This window comes from Macaca fascicularis, chromosome 2, assembly GCF_037993035.2.
Source record: "Macaca fascicularis isolate 582-1 chromosome 2, T2T-MFA8v1.1".
Classification (NCBI taxonomy): domain Eukaryota; kingdom Metazoa; phylum Chordata; class Mammalia; order Primates; family Cercopithecidae; genus Macaca; species Macaca fascicularis.
Window position 1 is genome coordinate 21,736,573 of NC_088376.1, and position 14,907 is coordinate 21,751,479.

General features: G+C 44.4%; 1 protein-coding gene across 12 annotated transcripts in view; it reads right to left on the bottom strand.

Annotated features, from left to right (window-relative positions):
- The window catches only part of LRRC3B (leucine rich repeat containing 3B), an 89,783-nt gene extending 75,250 nt beyond the window's left edge, over positions 1–14,533 (bottom strand). For 2 of the 12 annotated variants that reach the window (XM_005545611.4, XM_065539828.1), the window contains exons 1-2: positions 14,104–14,533; positions 5,143–5,299 (exon numbers count right to left, since the gene is read on the bottom strand). The gene's annotated coding sequence lies outside the window, so the exon portion shown is untranslated. Of the gene's footprint in view, positions 1–5,142; positions 5,300–11,816; positions 13,747–14,103 lie in introns of those variants that run through there. The other 10 variants (XM_005545613.4, XM_005545616.4, XR_012430630.1 and 7 more) reach the window with 9 other exon arrangements.
- Between the last annotated feature and the right edge of the window lie 374 nt (positions 14,534–14,907).

Below are 14,907 nucleotides of genomic sequence, written 5' to 3' on the forward strand. Positions count from 1 at the left end.
AGCTGAGATTGCACCACTGCACTCCAGCCTGGGTGACAGAGTTAGACTCTGTCAAGAAAGAAAGAAAGAAAGAAAGAAAGAAGGAAGGAAGGAAGGAAGGAAGGAAGGAAGGAAGGAAGGAAGGAAGGAAGGAAGGAGAGAGAGAGAGAGAGAGAGAGAGAAAGAAAGAAAGAAAGAAAGAAAGAAAGAAAGAAAGAAAGAAAGAAAAGAAAGAAAGAAAAGAAAGAAAGGAAGGAAGAAAGGAAGGAAGGAAGGAAGCAAGGGAAAGAAAGAAAGAAGGAAAGAGAGAGAGAGAGAAGAAAGAGAGAGAAAGAAGTAAAGAAAGAAAGAAAGAGAAGAAAGAGAGAAAGAAAGAGAAGAAAGAGAGAGAGACAGAAGGAAGATAGGAAAGAAAGAGAGAAAGAAAGAAAAAGAAAGAAGGAAGGAAGGAAGGAAGGAAGGAAAAGAAAGACTACGGCACTCTCTAGTTAAAAAGAAAGCTATATGGGCTTTCCACACTAAACCCAGGCTGGGCAGAAGAAAGTGATGCATATTGGAGGCCCATATTTTTCAGCACTGTTGTCCCAACATTTAGAAACATCCCTGGCATAAAAACAACACTGTAGCTTTTAGAAATTTTGTTGTGTGTGTGTTTTTTTTTTAACACTAAAAAATGAGATTTAGCCCACAATTTAATATTGTCAATACATATTCTTCATTACACAACTGGCATGCCAACTGTTACCTAAGCACTTCAGACTCTTCAAATCCCACACCCACACATTCTGAACTCATCTGCATCCAGATATGAATAAAGATGAATAGCATCTTGAGGAAATTGCTTCTCCATTCTCAAATGGCAAAAGCCATGGAGTATACTCCTCATAGTGTCTGAGGAATTTCTAAGAGCAACAAGAAAAAATCCTAAAGTCACTATTTTGTAAGAAAAATCACGTCCTTCTATGGCAACCTGCCCACTGGGGATTTCAAATTAAAAGGGACCTTAGAATTCCCTTCCTGTAATTCTCTCTCTCTCTCTCTCTCTTTTTTTTTAAAGGACTTCTTTATTTTACTAAACTCAAGTTAATTAGGTTTTGGCAGGTCAGCAGCTCAATTCAGCATCTCTTTATAGAGAATGGTTCTAAGAGATCTTGATGAAATTGCAAATGCTTAGAAACAGTCATTTGCTTGCATGCTGGGTAAATAGGAAAGCATGCTGACTGTATTTATTTTCCTATCATTATGTCACTGTGGGGTGAGCTAGTAAAAAAAGTAGAGGTTGCTAACATTTTGGGGGGGTGTGTGTGTGCATCCTAAAATAATTTATTTTTTTCTTCATCTCAAACCATTATTCCATGATTGCAGGAAGTCCCCAACACTAGAATAAACTGTTCGCTAAATGTTGATTTATAAATTGGGTTTTTTCACTTAAATCATTAGTGTTCATTGATTCATTCAACAGATAGTTACTGAGTGCCAATTATGGGCCAGGCTTGTGATATACACAGATGCAAAAGCAAGGTCCATTTTTATCCCAAGAGATGCTTACAAGGTGATGAGATGCCCAGGCTAACCTACATTAATTTCTTATCTTAGTTAGGGCTGCCTTAACAAATTGCCATAGACTGGGTAGCTTAAACAACAGGAATTCATTTCTCACAGTTCTGGAGAAGATACCAGCAGGGTTGATACCTGATGCAGATGGTGTAGGCTCTTTCCTTGGGTTGCAGACAGCCGCCTTCTCACTGTGTCCTCACATGGCCTTTCCTTGGTGCGTGCAGGCGGAGAGAGAGAGGAAGCACGCTTTCTGGTGTCTTTTCTTGTAAAAACACTAATCTCATGCTGAGGACCCCACCTTCATGACTTCATCTAGATCTAATTACTTCCCAAAGGCCCTGTCTCTAAATACCATCTCATTGGGGGTTAGGACTTTGATACTTCCTTAATAGCAAATGTGCTATTTCATCTATAATATTAGTTCAGTAGAACAAGGTGTCTCAAATCCACCTCAGAGGAGAGGAACCTTGGCCCCTCTGGGACTCCTGCAGTGGTTCGGGGAACAGGGCTCCAGAAACTGGCAGGAAACGGGAGCTATAGAGGCATCAGACACTGCAGTCCTGAGGTCCAGGTGGCTTGAGGCTCAGAGGAGACTAAAACAGACTCTGAGGCTCAGGTCAGTTCCAGAAGCAGAGGTAGTAAAATTTTTGCAGTGGAGCCAAAACTCATAATGAATGTTCTTCTGAAAGTTAGGTATCCTTATTTCAAGGTCTGCCTGTATCTTTGAAGCTTCTTATGATCATGTTCAATCAGGCAATACAACAAAACAAATAAAGATAACACAAATCAGACAACACCAACATTCAATGTATTATAATAGCCTGGAGTTTTTGCAAAGCTGCAATTACACAGAGCTTTTAGCCAGCCCCAATGAAGCAAGCTGGGTACATATCCAACTCTCAGCAGTGTCAAAGCCAACATTCACCAAGCTCAGCCCCTCAACCAGAAATAATTTGACTTTTATAGGGTTTGATCATTTCCTTAAAAGCCTTTATGATCAAAGCCAGCCTGGAATGGAAAGGGATCAAAAGATGGGAAATTACACAAATGCAAGTGCAGATTTTGACATAACCCCCATTAACAAGTAGTGCAGCAGATGCCTTTTCAGAGAATGCCCCCCCCATCTCAAGGAAACAACAAACACACACCATGTCGAGGTGAAATTTTTTCTCTGTCACCCTGAATCTATGCAGAATCAATAAATAACTCTTAGCTGGATCTTTGACACACAGACTTTCAAAATGGAATGTCAAGCTCCTTGTGATGTTTTTAACAGAATAAAGGGGAAAAATACACCTACGTTTTTCTTCCCCCATCTATTGTTAAAATTAACAAGGCAGGTGAGGACATTCAGGTATCTTTGGGTGACTTAAACCATGCTGAGGGCTGTACTGAGTATATGGCTCTGCCACAGCATGCTAGGACCCAGGAAGAATTCTAACACTTGTCTGATTCTTTGCAAGGACTTTTATCTCCATCATCCAAAAAACTCCTCATAGCAAGGTATGAAAGACAAGAAATATAGCCATTTGGCAGAAAACCAAGGCTCAGAGAGCTTAAGAAACTCTCACCTGTGGTCACACGGCTAATGGCAGAATCATATTCAAAATCAGAAATTTCAATTGCAGAGCTTATCATCCTTAACCAAGCCTGGAAACCCAGGGCTCCACTTTTCTGTGGAAAGCTGAGTATAGCCTGCATATGTGTTTTGTTTTGTTTTATTTTGTTTTTAATTTAATTAGTTCTACTATGTTTTAAATGAATTGGTTCTACCAAACATTAGGATCTTACACATGAAAATATGGACTTCTGACACCTTTTGGAAAACTCAAAGTTCAGACCTACACTGGTGCAGGCAACAGGAGAAAAAAAAAAGGACTAAAAGGAGACTGCAGCTCACTTCCTGGAAGATCTTGCCATAACCCAGAGCTGATCAAAGATCTCCTCTGTCTGTGACCTCATGCTCAGCTACACAAAACCCTAACAAGTCATTATTCTGTTCCCTTTTCCTGTGTGTGTGCTTTCCCTCCTCCTGGGATAACCCCATCTGTCTTATCAATTTGGTGGGTATACATAATCTTCCAGGATTCGGTTCAAATGGACCTGGCTCCACGAAGAATTGACCATGAAGTCAATTCTGATACCCCTGGGATAATCAGGCTTTGTTCAGGGTTCTTGAACATTTTCTTATGCTTGTTTTACAAACCTGCTTTCATCTGTTTACATTCAGTGCTGAGTAAACAGTAAGCAATCAATAATATTTTGTTCAATAATAATAACAATGACTTAAGTAGTACTTCTCATGTGCCAGATACTGTTAAAAAGCACCTTGTTCATGTTAATTCATTTAAGCCTCACAACTACCTATTATTATACCCATTTCACATAGAGAAAACTGAGACATACTAAAGGTTAGAAAAATTTCCCACAGTCACTCACTCAGCTATTAAATGGCAGATTAATTAGAATGTAGTCGGGCTACCTTTGGATGAATGAGTGGGTGTGTAGGTGGATGAATAATTAGATAGAAGAAAGGGAGAGAGAGAAGAAGAGAAAGGAAGAAGAGAGGGGAGGACAGATAAACTGTCAGCAATAGGGAATGGCGGCGGAGGCAGATGTGAAAAAGTGCTTTCTGTTGCAGGGGCATCGAGTCTTTTGGTGGGGTAGGGGCAGCAGTATGTGCTTGTAAACTCTACAACCAGCTTTCTAAGGGAAAATGCTTGCTTTGTAGTATAAACAGTGGTGCAAATCCTCCTACCATGGCTGATTTCATGATGCCAACGTGATATCTGATTACAGAGTTGGAGAGGGCCAGTTTGAACATACCAGGGCACAGGGTATGCCAAGGAAAATGGCACATAAAGTGACAGGTAACAGCCAAGTGACAAAGGACTGTGGAGGCCAAAGCAACTCCATCTTGGATGCTAATCCACCATGTTGACTTCTGATTAACTTCAGTTCCTGGAAGGCCTCTAAGATTTTCCACTTATCTAGTGTTCCTTGTGTAAGAGCGGGTACTTACTTACTATAAATCCTGCCCTTAGGTCAAACAAATTTGATGTTACCATATTCAATAGTTCTACAAATCCTTTCGGAATCATCCCTTTCCTATAATATGTAAACCCTGGGTCTAGTGGGTAATGGCTCAGGGATCCACCAAGATGGGCACATAGTCAAAAATCTAAGGAACCCTTCTTCATCTTCCTATATCTTGCCTACATGACAATTATCTTGTCTCGCTATCGCCTGACATACAGACATGACTTCTGTTCCTAAGTCCCAATTGTAGGTTTCTTTCTGATAAACTAGATTTGTCAGCCTCTCTCTTCAGCCTCTCAGCTTCCTTGAACTTTGGGATAGGTTTGCGTAGACCTGCCCATTGCTAAACAAGGACCTGTTAAACCATACTAAGGATGCAATCCTCTTATATGCAAGCAGGAGTAATTTAAAGGATTTTAGCAGAGAGTGATATGATCGTATGCTTATAAAGAGTTGGACACAAGCACATAGTCAAAATCTAAGGAACCCTTCTTCATCTTCCTATATCTTGCCTACATGACAATTATTGCCGCAAGAAAAGTTATCAATTGTTTCACCCCTTCGTACCTTGTCCCTTTACCGGTCAGCTATTTCTCTCTCTGTGTCACTCCCCCTCATCCTTTTATTGTAGGTTCCCAGAAGTGCTCCAGGTGTAACAGACCCTCAGGACTGTAGAGTGTCCATCTATCATTGTTGGATCTGTAACATGTAAGGGCTGGAAGACCTAAGCAAAGAAATGAGTCTGAATTAACTTAAACAGAGAAGACATCATATGGAGTAAAAATAAAACAATGTCAGACACATCTTTGACATTATACACACATATAACTGAAAAGGACTTTAGAAATCATTTAATTCCTAACTTTCCTCTTACTGGGGAAGTAGAGCCCAGAACATTTGACGTAACCAGCCCAGTGCTACAGAGATGGTTAGAGTCAAAGCTGGAACTGGAACTAGAACTAGGTTGCCTGGTTCCCAAATAGTCTATACGCACATAAAGAGGGCATTTTCTGAGATGTCGCCACCCCTGCAAAGTCAAAAGCTTTCTTAGAAGAGTTTTTTTCTTCTACTAAGCAGGTTCTATTTCATCAAACAGAACAAACAAAAACTTGCTAATTTCCAGGAGCAGGGACATTCTGTTATCTTCTTCCAACACTGGACAACATGAGCCATCTGTTTAGCAAACACTCCAGGACCACAGTTCCCTCTTTATCACTCAAGGCCTTATTATCTACTCTAAAAATTCTTCAGATCCTGACCTCTTCCCATGGTTCTCCATCTACCTGCCTGGGCCAAAGCCATTTCCTGATAACTGGGAAGTGGGAAGGGAAACGAAGTGAATCTTTAAAAACTATTTTGGCAAGTCTACTCGAGAGAAATTGTTGGAGGGGGAGTTGAAACTTTTGGCTGAAATGCAATGGACTCTGATAATTCACCCTCATTTCAGGTGATATTGGCCAAGGCTACAGTGAACCTAGCCAAGGGGGCCACTGGGAGCTAAAACACAAGCCAGGGTTCATTGGGCCAGGATCCAGGAGGCTATTTTTGCTCCAAGGAAGCCCATTTTTCATTTCTCACAAAGGCATCCCATATCTTGGTTGTGGCCCTGATAAAGGATCATTTTCCAGCTGAAGGTCTTCTCTACTTTCCAATACCACTATCCACAGTCTTGATCCCTAAGAACAGAGCAGAAAAAGCCACTTTCCCGAGTCAGAGAAGTGAAAACTGATCTGGGGAGGAAGGTCCCAAAGTGCTAACGCCGCTAGAAGATCCCAGAGTGCTAAAGCAGCTGTATTATCATTTGCCTGGGCCTGTCCCAATTTATACCTACTGTCTTGGAAAAACAACTAAGAGCCCTTTCATTCGCCAAAGTGTCCCAGTGGGAAATGATAAATTATATGGTTGCCATTGTCTGGAGTTCTTGGGGTCAGAGACCTCCAAGGCATCTACCAATAGAATTCAACGCATTCATGAACCTGCATGGAAAAAAAAATCGCAACTTTGTGAAGCTTAAACGGCAATGTACCATCTCATTCCATTTTAAACACAGGCCATAAACCTCAATAGTAGCAGTACTAGTGATTAAGTCACCAATATAAATATTTTCATATCACAATACAGCTGCCATAGTTATCTCATAGGAGCATGTATGCCCATTCCTACTTCGAAACAATACTAGCCACTAGTCCCACTACAAGATCTTGTTATAGAGGCATTATGTAAGAAGCACATACATTAGTAACAGTGGTTTCTTTTATAAGTTGATAAACAGATATTTCAATAAAATTGGTTTGTGCTATAATCATATATATTATATTTTATGCATTTAAACATACCATTCCAGGGCCCCTAGGCTTTGTCAGACTGTCAAAGTGCACCATGGAGTAAATCAGAGAAGACCTTGGCCTGGAGATTGATAAAGCCACACTAATGTGGCACTCTGATATGTGAGAAAGAGACCTTGTCCTCTGGCTGGGGAGCTAGGCTGCCTGTGAATTATCTACGCTATGCCGTGTTATTTAGTGCATTCCTTTTCCTTGTAAGGCTCTTCTTTCAGTCTTTATTACTCCCATTCTCTTTTTTTGCCTTCTCTTATTCTTATTGTTTTGTTTTGTTTTTTTCCCCCCTTATCCTTTGGTTTTGGTTTACTATCAGGTATTTCTTAGTCTTACTGTGCTAAGTATCGGGTTCTCTTCCTTTGGGTAGGTTTTTTGTGGTTGCTGTTTTTGTTTTTGTTTTGCCATGCTTCTCTTACTCCTCTTTCTCTCTTGCCCCCACCTTTCCCACCTTTCTGTGCTGTTGTCTGCTGCCTCTAGCTTGGCCCTCCTGACTTGGCTGGCCACACACCATACCCCTTTCACAGGTTTTGTAGCGGAAGCATTGGGTATCAACAGTCCACAGTACATCTTCCCTTTGGGAATCATTTTCAGTTTACTAGCAGACACTGTTTCTGAGCCACAGTTAAAATAACAAACTGGCCACTCCAATAAATGACCGCACAACACATAGTAGCAGGAAAATAAAAGCTTTGAAACCCTAAGCTTAAATATAATTGTGGAAAGGGTGAAAAGTATTCCACTTAATAATCCGTGATGGCCAGACATCTAGGGAAGATCAGCAGCCTGGACCAGGACTCTTCTCAGTGCATAAATTCCCAGTGCAGCATAGGAAAAGCATACTGCTTAGTCACTGCTAACAGGGGGAGCCCTCTGTAGCAGGCCTATACAATGATTATTTCTCCAAATCAGAGCTCAGGTTAGAAGACTCAGGGGAAAGCCATGAGACCTCATGACCTTTGTGCTTTAGCTTTAGAGAACTATGCACTGTGCCTTCAGCACGGCCCTCACCAGAGGACATATTTGTCCTGAATTATTATAGCAGTCTCTCCCAGTAAGTTACTGAATATTTCTTCTATCAATGACCTAAAATTGGAAGGAAGAAGGGAAGGAAGGAAGGAAGGAAGGAAGGAAGGAAGGAAGGAAGGAAGGAAGGGTGGGAGGGAGGGAGCAAAGGAGGGAGTGAGGGAGGGAAGGAAGGAAGGAGACGGGGTTGGGGGGGGTGGGTGGTAGAGGAGGAAAAGAGAATAAAAGGAAACTAATCTGTATTTGGAAACATACTCACCACTTTGTCAAATATTACTCCATGGTTGAGGATAGCTTCACATATTTGTAATATTTGTTTCCATTTTATTTCTAATGAAAGGCATCTAAAGCATTTTTTTAAACTGTCTGAAAATGCAGTGACATTTGCACTGGACAAGTATTAACATAAAAGGTAGCTGAGAGAGCTTAGGATAAAATGGAACTGTAAATTTCATAACCTTTCCTAATCTGTTCATTTATTCTCCTAAAGAATAAAATCTGGTTTTATTTGGGGAGGATTTTTTTTTTTAAGTATTTACTCCTTTATCTATTTTGAAAGAACTATATGGCTCTTACTATTAACTTACCAGCTGTGGTGGAGAAATAGTATGTTCAAACCTATCAGCTTTTGAGAAGATTCCAGATTTCATTCTCATATGAAATGACCATTTCGTTTGTCATTGTCATGTTGAGATGTATTAACTCACTAAGTTTTTATAAAGTATATGTAGATATATACTAACATCTAAGGTATAAGAGCTTCCATCATGACTCCAAACCACTTATCAAATAAAGTTCACAAAGTCACAATCGGCAGATAATAAAATAAATACAAAATTTATTAATCTTATGGATTATTCAAATCTAAATATAGATTAAGATATTTTATATTTGTTTAAAATAAAATCAATAAGGGTAAAGCTTCTCAGGTCCTACTCTCAGCTTTTTTTTTTTTAGTATCTTCTTCAAACTCTTTCTACAGAACCTTATTATTTAGCTTCTCTTGCTATTAAAAATAGTCAAGATCAGATATTCTAAATCTTGATTATTTTTTATTTTCAAATATCTAACCCAAGACTTTTAACTCATACTGTGTATTGTATAAGCATATCTATTCATTGTGTTCTGAATGAAAGTTTTTATTTTTTCATATCCTTTGTCTCAGAGCATATTGCTTAATAGTAATTGTTATTCTAAATGTCAACAAACTCATATTTATATGATTTAAGATAAAGGCACACCCCAAAGAATTTCCCCAGAAGATGTGTGATGTGGGACTTTTGATACTGCACCACATAGAAGCCACAATAAAATAAGTAGAGGGGATTGGACCACATAAGTAAGGTAAGGATACAGCTCCCATGAATAAACTAGGAACTGGACACCAGAATATCTGCCCAGGTTCCAAAGGATTCCCCTTCCTGTGGTCCCTGGGACAGAAACCATTTCTTTCGGATATTGTCACACTTAATTTCAGTGTTACATCTCTTTTCTTTAACACTGCTGCAACTCAACTAAGCTGGTATCCCCACCTCCAGAAGGTCACCCTTCTGGGTGATCTGGTTTTGAATGGCTCTTCCTGAAGAGTGGGGCAGCTGTGCAAGTTTTTCCTACTTGCATAAAAACAAAATTGGTTTCTAATGAATTCTCTGGAAAATGAATGCTTCCCCTTGAGATAACTGGGGTCTTGGGGATTCAGAACAGTCGACCTGACACAAAAGGCAGACTGAAGTTGGGGGTAGGAAAAAAAGGAAGAAGAGGGAGCAGCTCTTAGTGCATGCTGGATCTCTGTGGGCATTTTGGTCACACCTGGGTCCCTCAGCAGCCAAGCCTCACCTCCATCTTCCTCCACCCATCCCTCCTCTGACAATAATGTTGACTCACTCTCTTCTTTTCTTCTTCCACCTCCCTCACTATAGGATGACCTAGGTCCTAGTGTGCCACAGCATTAGAGATAGAAATCCTATTCCAGGTGACATAAAAGGCACCAGGTTTCCACCATCTGTCTATGACTCTTGCCCTGCTGATGTGATTCTGAAAAACAGGATTCTTCTATCCCCCCTATTGATTATGACTATTACTGTAGTCATAGTCAATATTACTATTGACTTTGTGTTAGTTTGTCTCCAAAGAGAGGACATCCTGGTACTATAAAGACATGAGGTGTTCTTGGAAACTAGAGCTTTGTCTCATGAAATGCTTAAAGGTGTATGAAATCCTCAAGTGACTGGAGAAAGCCCCCTTTGTTGAAGGGGCTAGGTAGGCAAGGAAGTGACAAATATTATTGGAAGTGACAAAGAACTATTTTTCCTCTTTCTGAGCCTCAAGTACAGAAATATATTGTTTTGCCTTAGCTTTACATCAGCATAAACTTTAATGAAAAGTCAAAAATCCACGAGAAATCCAATAATTCATGCCATTGTATTCAAAAGAATGTTTCCTGTGATAGGAAAAATTCCGTATTATTTTCACAAATACTTGGAAGTATGGAAGGATGAAGCAACTCAATCTAACAGAAGACTTTGCTAAAATCATTAGAAATCATTTAATCTTATTTAGAATCATCCAGAGGAGGCTTGCATAGTTAATTTTTGTTGATCTGAAGACTTATAAATATTCTGCAAATTTTTATTTCTGCAAAAAGAGTCAAATTTGTGGTAGCTTATTCATTATATATGATATAGAGTTTTTTCTGGTTATGCTGATTGAGAAGCATTTATGGGAAAATAAGCAAAACACTCTTTTTAAAATAAAAATTATTTTCCTAATTAATTTTAAGATGCTAAAAAAATAGCGGAAGTGAGCATAACTTATTTATGTATAATGGTACCATATTTGAGCAACAGTCAAAAGGCAGTGGTTCTAGCATTAGTTACGCTACAAATGCACCAAGCAGCCTTGAGCTCAGCATTGAATCTCCTCCCTGAGTCTGGATTGGGTGGGATGATATCTGAGATTCCTCTTAGCTCTAATTCTGTGACTCAATTCAGAGAGAGGCTTTCATTTGCCGAATACAATTGCTACATAAAACTGCCTCTAGTTCTTGACCACAGAGCAAATCCCTGTTCATATTTGGATCCCTCCTTCCATTTATCTTCCTATTTAAAAAGAGAATGTCTACGAAAGGTTCAGAAGAGAAGTCCAGTACCAGTAGCCAGTTTTGTAAATCGATTTACAGTACTAGTATTCCACTATACCAAGATGTACCCCACCAAACTTTGAGACAGGCGATATGCAACATCAGTCTTCCCAATACTCTGGTCACAGGGGCTCACAGGCCAGGACTGGCACTCATAGGATGCCCCTGCAGTTTGGAGTAAAGGGTTAGGGGCCTCACTCATGCTTCCTTCTAGACAAAGGGTTTTCAGTACCAAATAGGGCTGGGAGTATGGGACATACTCAGTGTTCTCTGCTCACCAGACCAATCAGCCCCACCATTTCCTGGCTGAATGCCAATAAGCAGATAACTTGATTTATTCAATACTGGGTTTCCCCATCTATAACACGAGATAAGTATCTCTACCCATCTTTCAGGACTGTTGTGAGGGTTAAATCTAACACAAGCATATACAATATCACATATAGTGTCTGGAATAGAGTAAGAACTCCACACCCGCTAGCTAGCGCTGATTGTTACATTACTATTTGTCTCCCCAGCACGGTTCAGCAACCTGAAATAAACCCACCTTGATGTGGATCTGGAGTCTTTCCTCAAGTTACCAAGGGACATATTCTAACTTGTTTCGACATGCAAAAAGAAGTGGCCAGAGCACAAATTCAGGCGACAGATAAGCATTCAGAAAGAAATGAGCCCAGCGAGGGGGGGCTGGGGTCAGAGCTAAATCTCGTGGAGTGTGAGTTTTAAGTCTAGGATCCTACCTCAGGTATCCAGGTGCTTGTGAAGAAGCCGGGCTCTCTCACCAGGCCTGGCCTGTGAGGGTGTGGCCTTTGTGCTCAGGAACTGCACCAGGAGCCTGAGCGCAGGGAATCCCCGTTCTGCTCCTTGGGGCTCTGGAGTTTGCCACCGCTAAGGCAGGGAGCTACCTGCTCCAGGGGTGCCCCGGAATGGGAGGGACTGACCTCGGGATTTCTCCCGGGAGCCCTGGCGAGTCGATGTTTCCTTCGATGTGGCCAAGGCGAAGGACCCAGAAAAAGGAACTGCTCTGAATTTTGCTTTTTCCCAACTGGTACAAAGGAGCAGGAGTCCTCTGTAGGGCACCCGCGGAGAAAGTAAGAAAAGCCTGCACGTGGAAGGTCTGAACAGGGAGGACCTAAAGGTTGTACAGGGTTCCAAACCCACCCAACCAAATGTTTCCCTATAGGGCTACTAGGAACCAGGGATCCACTCTCAGCCAAAGGCACCTCTGGGAGAGGAGCATGCACCTCCTCAGGGAGAGAAGGGTTAAGTGAGGTGCTTACTGTCCTTGGTAGTCACTGTGCCCCCACCCGGAAATAGGGGGCTAGGTGGATAAAAGGGAGGGGAGGCTGCCTCTTCGAAACAGCTGACTAAGCCCCCTCCCGCAAACGGTCTTGCACTCCAGATTGCTGGGGTGCACAGGAGAAAAGAACCTCCCCTTCCTGCATTTGCCAGAGCATCTGGAACCACCAGAAGGATCTACCTAGAAACTGCAAGGTGGGCAGATCCACCTCTGCCTGGGCTCCCAGGTCTAAGAGCTGGGTCTCCCCTCACCCGAGGCCCACACCTCCTAGCTCTGCGTTTCCCTGCGCGCCCTCAGCTCTGCGCTCCCCAGCCTCCCGGGCGCAGCACAGGGTTCCCCCCACTCCCTCGCTCCGCCCAGGTGCGATTTGTGGAGGGGCGGGGGAAAGTGGCTCCCACCGCAGCCTCCGCTCCTGCGCTCTCCTCCAACCACTTTGGACCCCTGTTTACTCGCCGGGCGCTGGGGACTCCCCTCTACCCCGCACACACCACACACGTCTCCCCCTGGGAGGCAGGAGTCCCCTTCCTACACTGCGGCTGCGGAAACATCCTTGACTCCCGAGTGCCTGGCAGAGAAGGTGGGCGTGGGTCTACCGACCTGGGTGCGGAGGTGAAGGAACGTAGAAGCAAGCGGGTGCCAGAGAAGAGAGCAGACTATGGTCCTCTTAGAGCATGGAGAAGCATCCCTGGTCCGCGATCTGACCATTCAGTCACCACCCAAGATGCCAACGCATTCAGATTCTCGCGGGGAGGTTTGTTTGCTTATGGGGAGGGAGATCGCCCCATCCCAGGCACTGAGCAGCCTGCCTTCCCAAGTACCCAAGGGCCCGGCATTCCAGGGCTCCATTCCTTGTCTCCACGCGCCCCCAGGTACCCAAGCCCCTCCCCCATCTGTATTTACATACCCAGGCCAGCGCCCTCCGGACTCAAATCCCTTTTCCTCTTCGTCAGATGGCCTCTCAGGGCTGGCCCCTCGTCCACATTAGCAGTACCTTTTCATTTCCCTCAACCGTGGGCAGATCTACCCGACCCTCAGCTTCCTCCTCCACCGCACGAGCAGCCTTTCCCTCCCTGAGCCACTTACTTCACCCACCCATATCTGCACTTGCAGTTCCCACGGCGCACAGCCGCAAGCCACTCCAAAGGTTTCATTGCCGAGTTGGGGGTGGCGTGTGCAAGGATGGACTGACTCCCATCGCGCTGGACGAAGCTTCAGGGGTGGCCGCAGCCATCCTCCACGTCCCACCTCTCTTATTTCACCTTCCCTGTCCCTACCGAGCTCCTAGAGGCTCCTAGAGCTCCTAGAGCACTGCTGGGTCCCAAACCCTCGCCTCAGGAGCCAGAGCTGCGGGGAGTGAAAAGTCGACTGGCAAAAACACACAGAGAGAAATGGGCAGATGCATATGGCAAGAGGGGCTGGGGGAAGGGCGAATGCAAGAACTAAACCTGCAACTTGCACAGCACGGGGTGAGCACCGCGCAGGGAAGGGTCACAAAAGTTTGCAGACTATTGTATAGCAGCCGGCTGAACAGGAGCAGAGGGTCGACTGTATCTCTCCAGGAGGAGGTCTCTCCCAGGGTCTGCGCAAAAGGGATCGGGGGGCTTAGAAAGGCATGGCTTAGAACTGAGGTAATAGTTCTCTACTTGTTCCTTGGAGGGACGGCCTAGGTACCCGGGGAGAGGGATGATCCCGCGCGCTGCGAAAAGCAACAGGCGGCTGCACCTTACCTTGCGCCAGTCCCGGGCCGGGGTGGCTGCTCCATCCTCGTGGCTCAGGGAGGAGGCGTTGGGTGCGTATGCTTAGGGGTGTGCGCGCTGCCAGGGCTGCAGCGGCCGCCACCTCCAACCAGCTGCAAGCCGAGCTGCCCACCTGGGACCGGGCTGGCCCGGCGGGCTTGGCTCCGGGCGAAGGCGGCGGGGTTGGTGCGTGGCGGCTGGGTCGCGGGACGCAGGCAGTGCGTGGCGCGGCTGGCGTTTTCGGGCGCCGCCACCGAGCGAGGGTGCGGCCCCGGGCTGCCGTGCGGGGCACGACTTGGCTCGCGTTGCTGCGGCGGCCGCTGCAGACCCTGCTCCAGGCGCCGTAGCCTTGCAGGAAGAGCAGACAAAGACGCGAGAGAGGCAAAGCGCCGCTTGCCCAGATGCAGTCGGCTCAGTCACTAGAGGGAAATCGCCTCCAAACCCAGCCTGGGGATGAGGGAGGAGGGGCGAGGCGGCTGGGGACTAGAAAAGCAGCAGGGAATTAACGTGACAGTCAGAGTCCAGCCAGCGCCTCGCCGGCGCTGCTCTCTCGCCTCGCCGTTGGGGGGTCCGGAAAGGAGAGAGGGGGCGGGGGCTGAGCGTTGGCTGCAGGAGACCAGCTGAGGTAGGAGTATTAACTCCCTCCGCTGCTCTCGCCTTCCTTCCTCGCACCCTCTTACACAGCTCTACTTGCAGCAGTCTATGGCCCCATTCCTTCCCCCATTTTTCTAACTACTGAGATCAGAGCTGAATTAAACTGGTGAAAGGAGCAAAACGTGCAATGGATTGATTGCC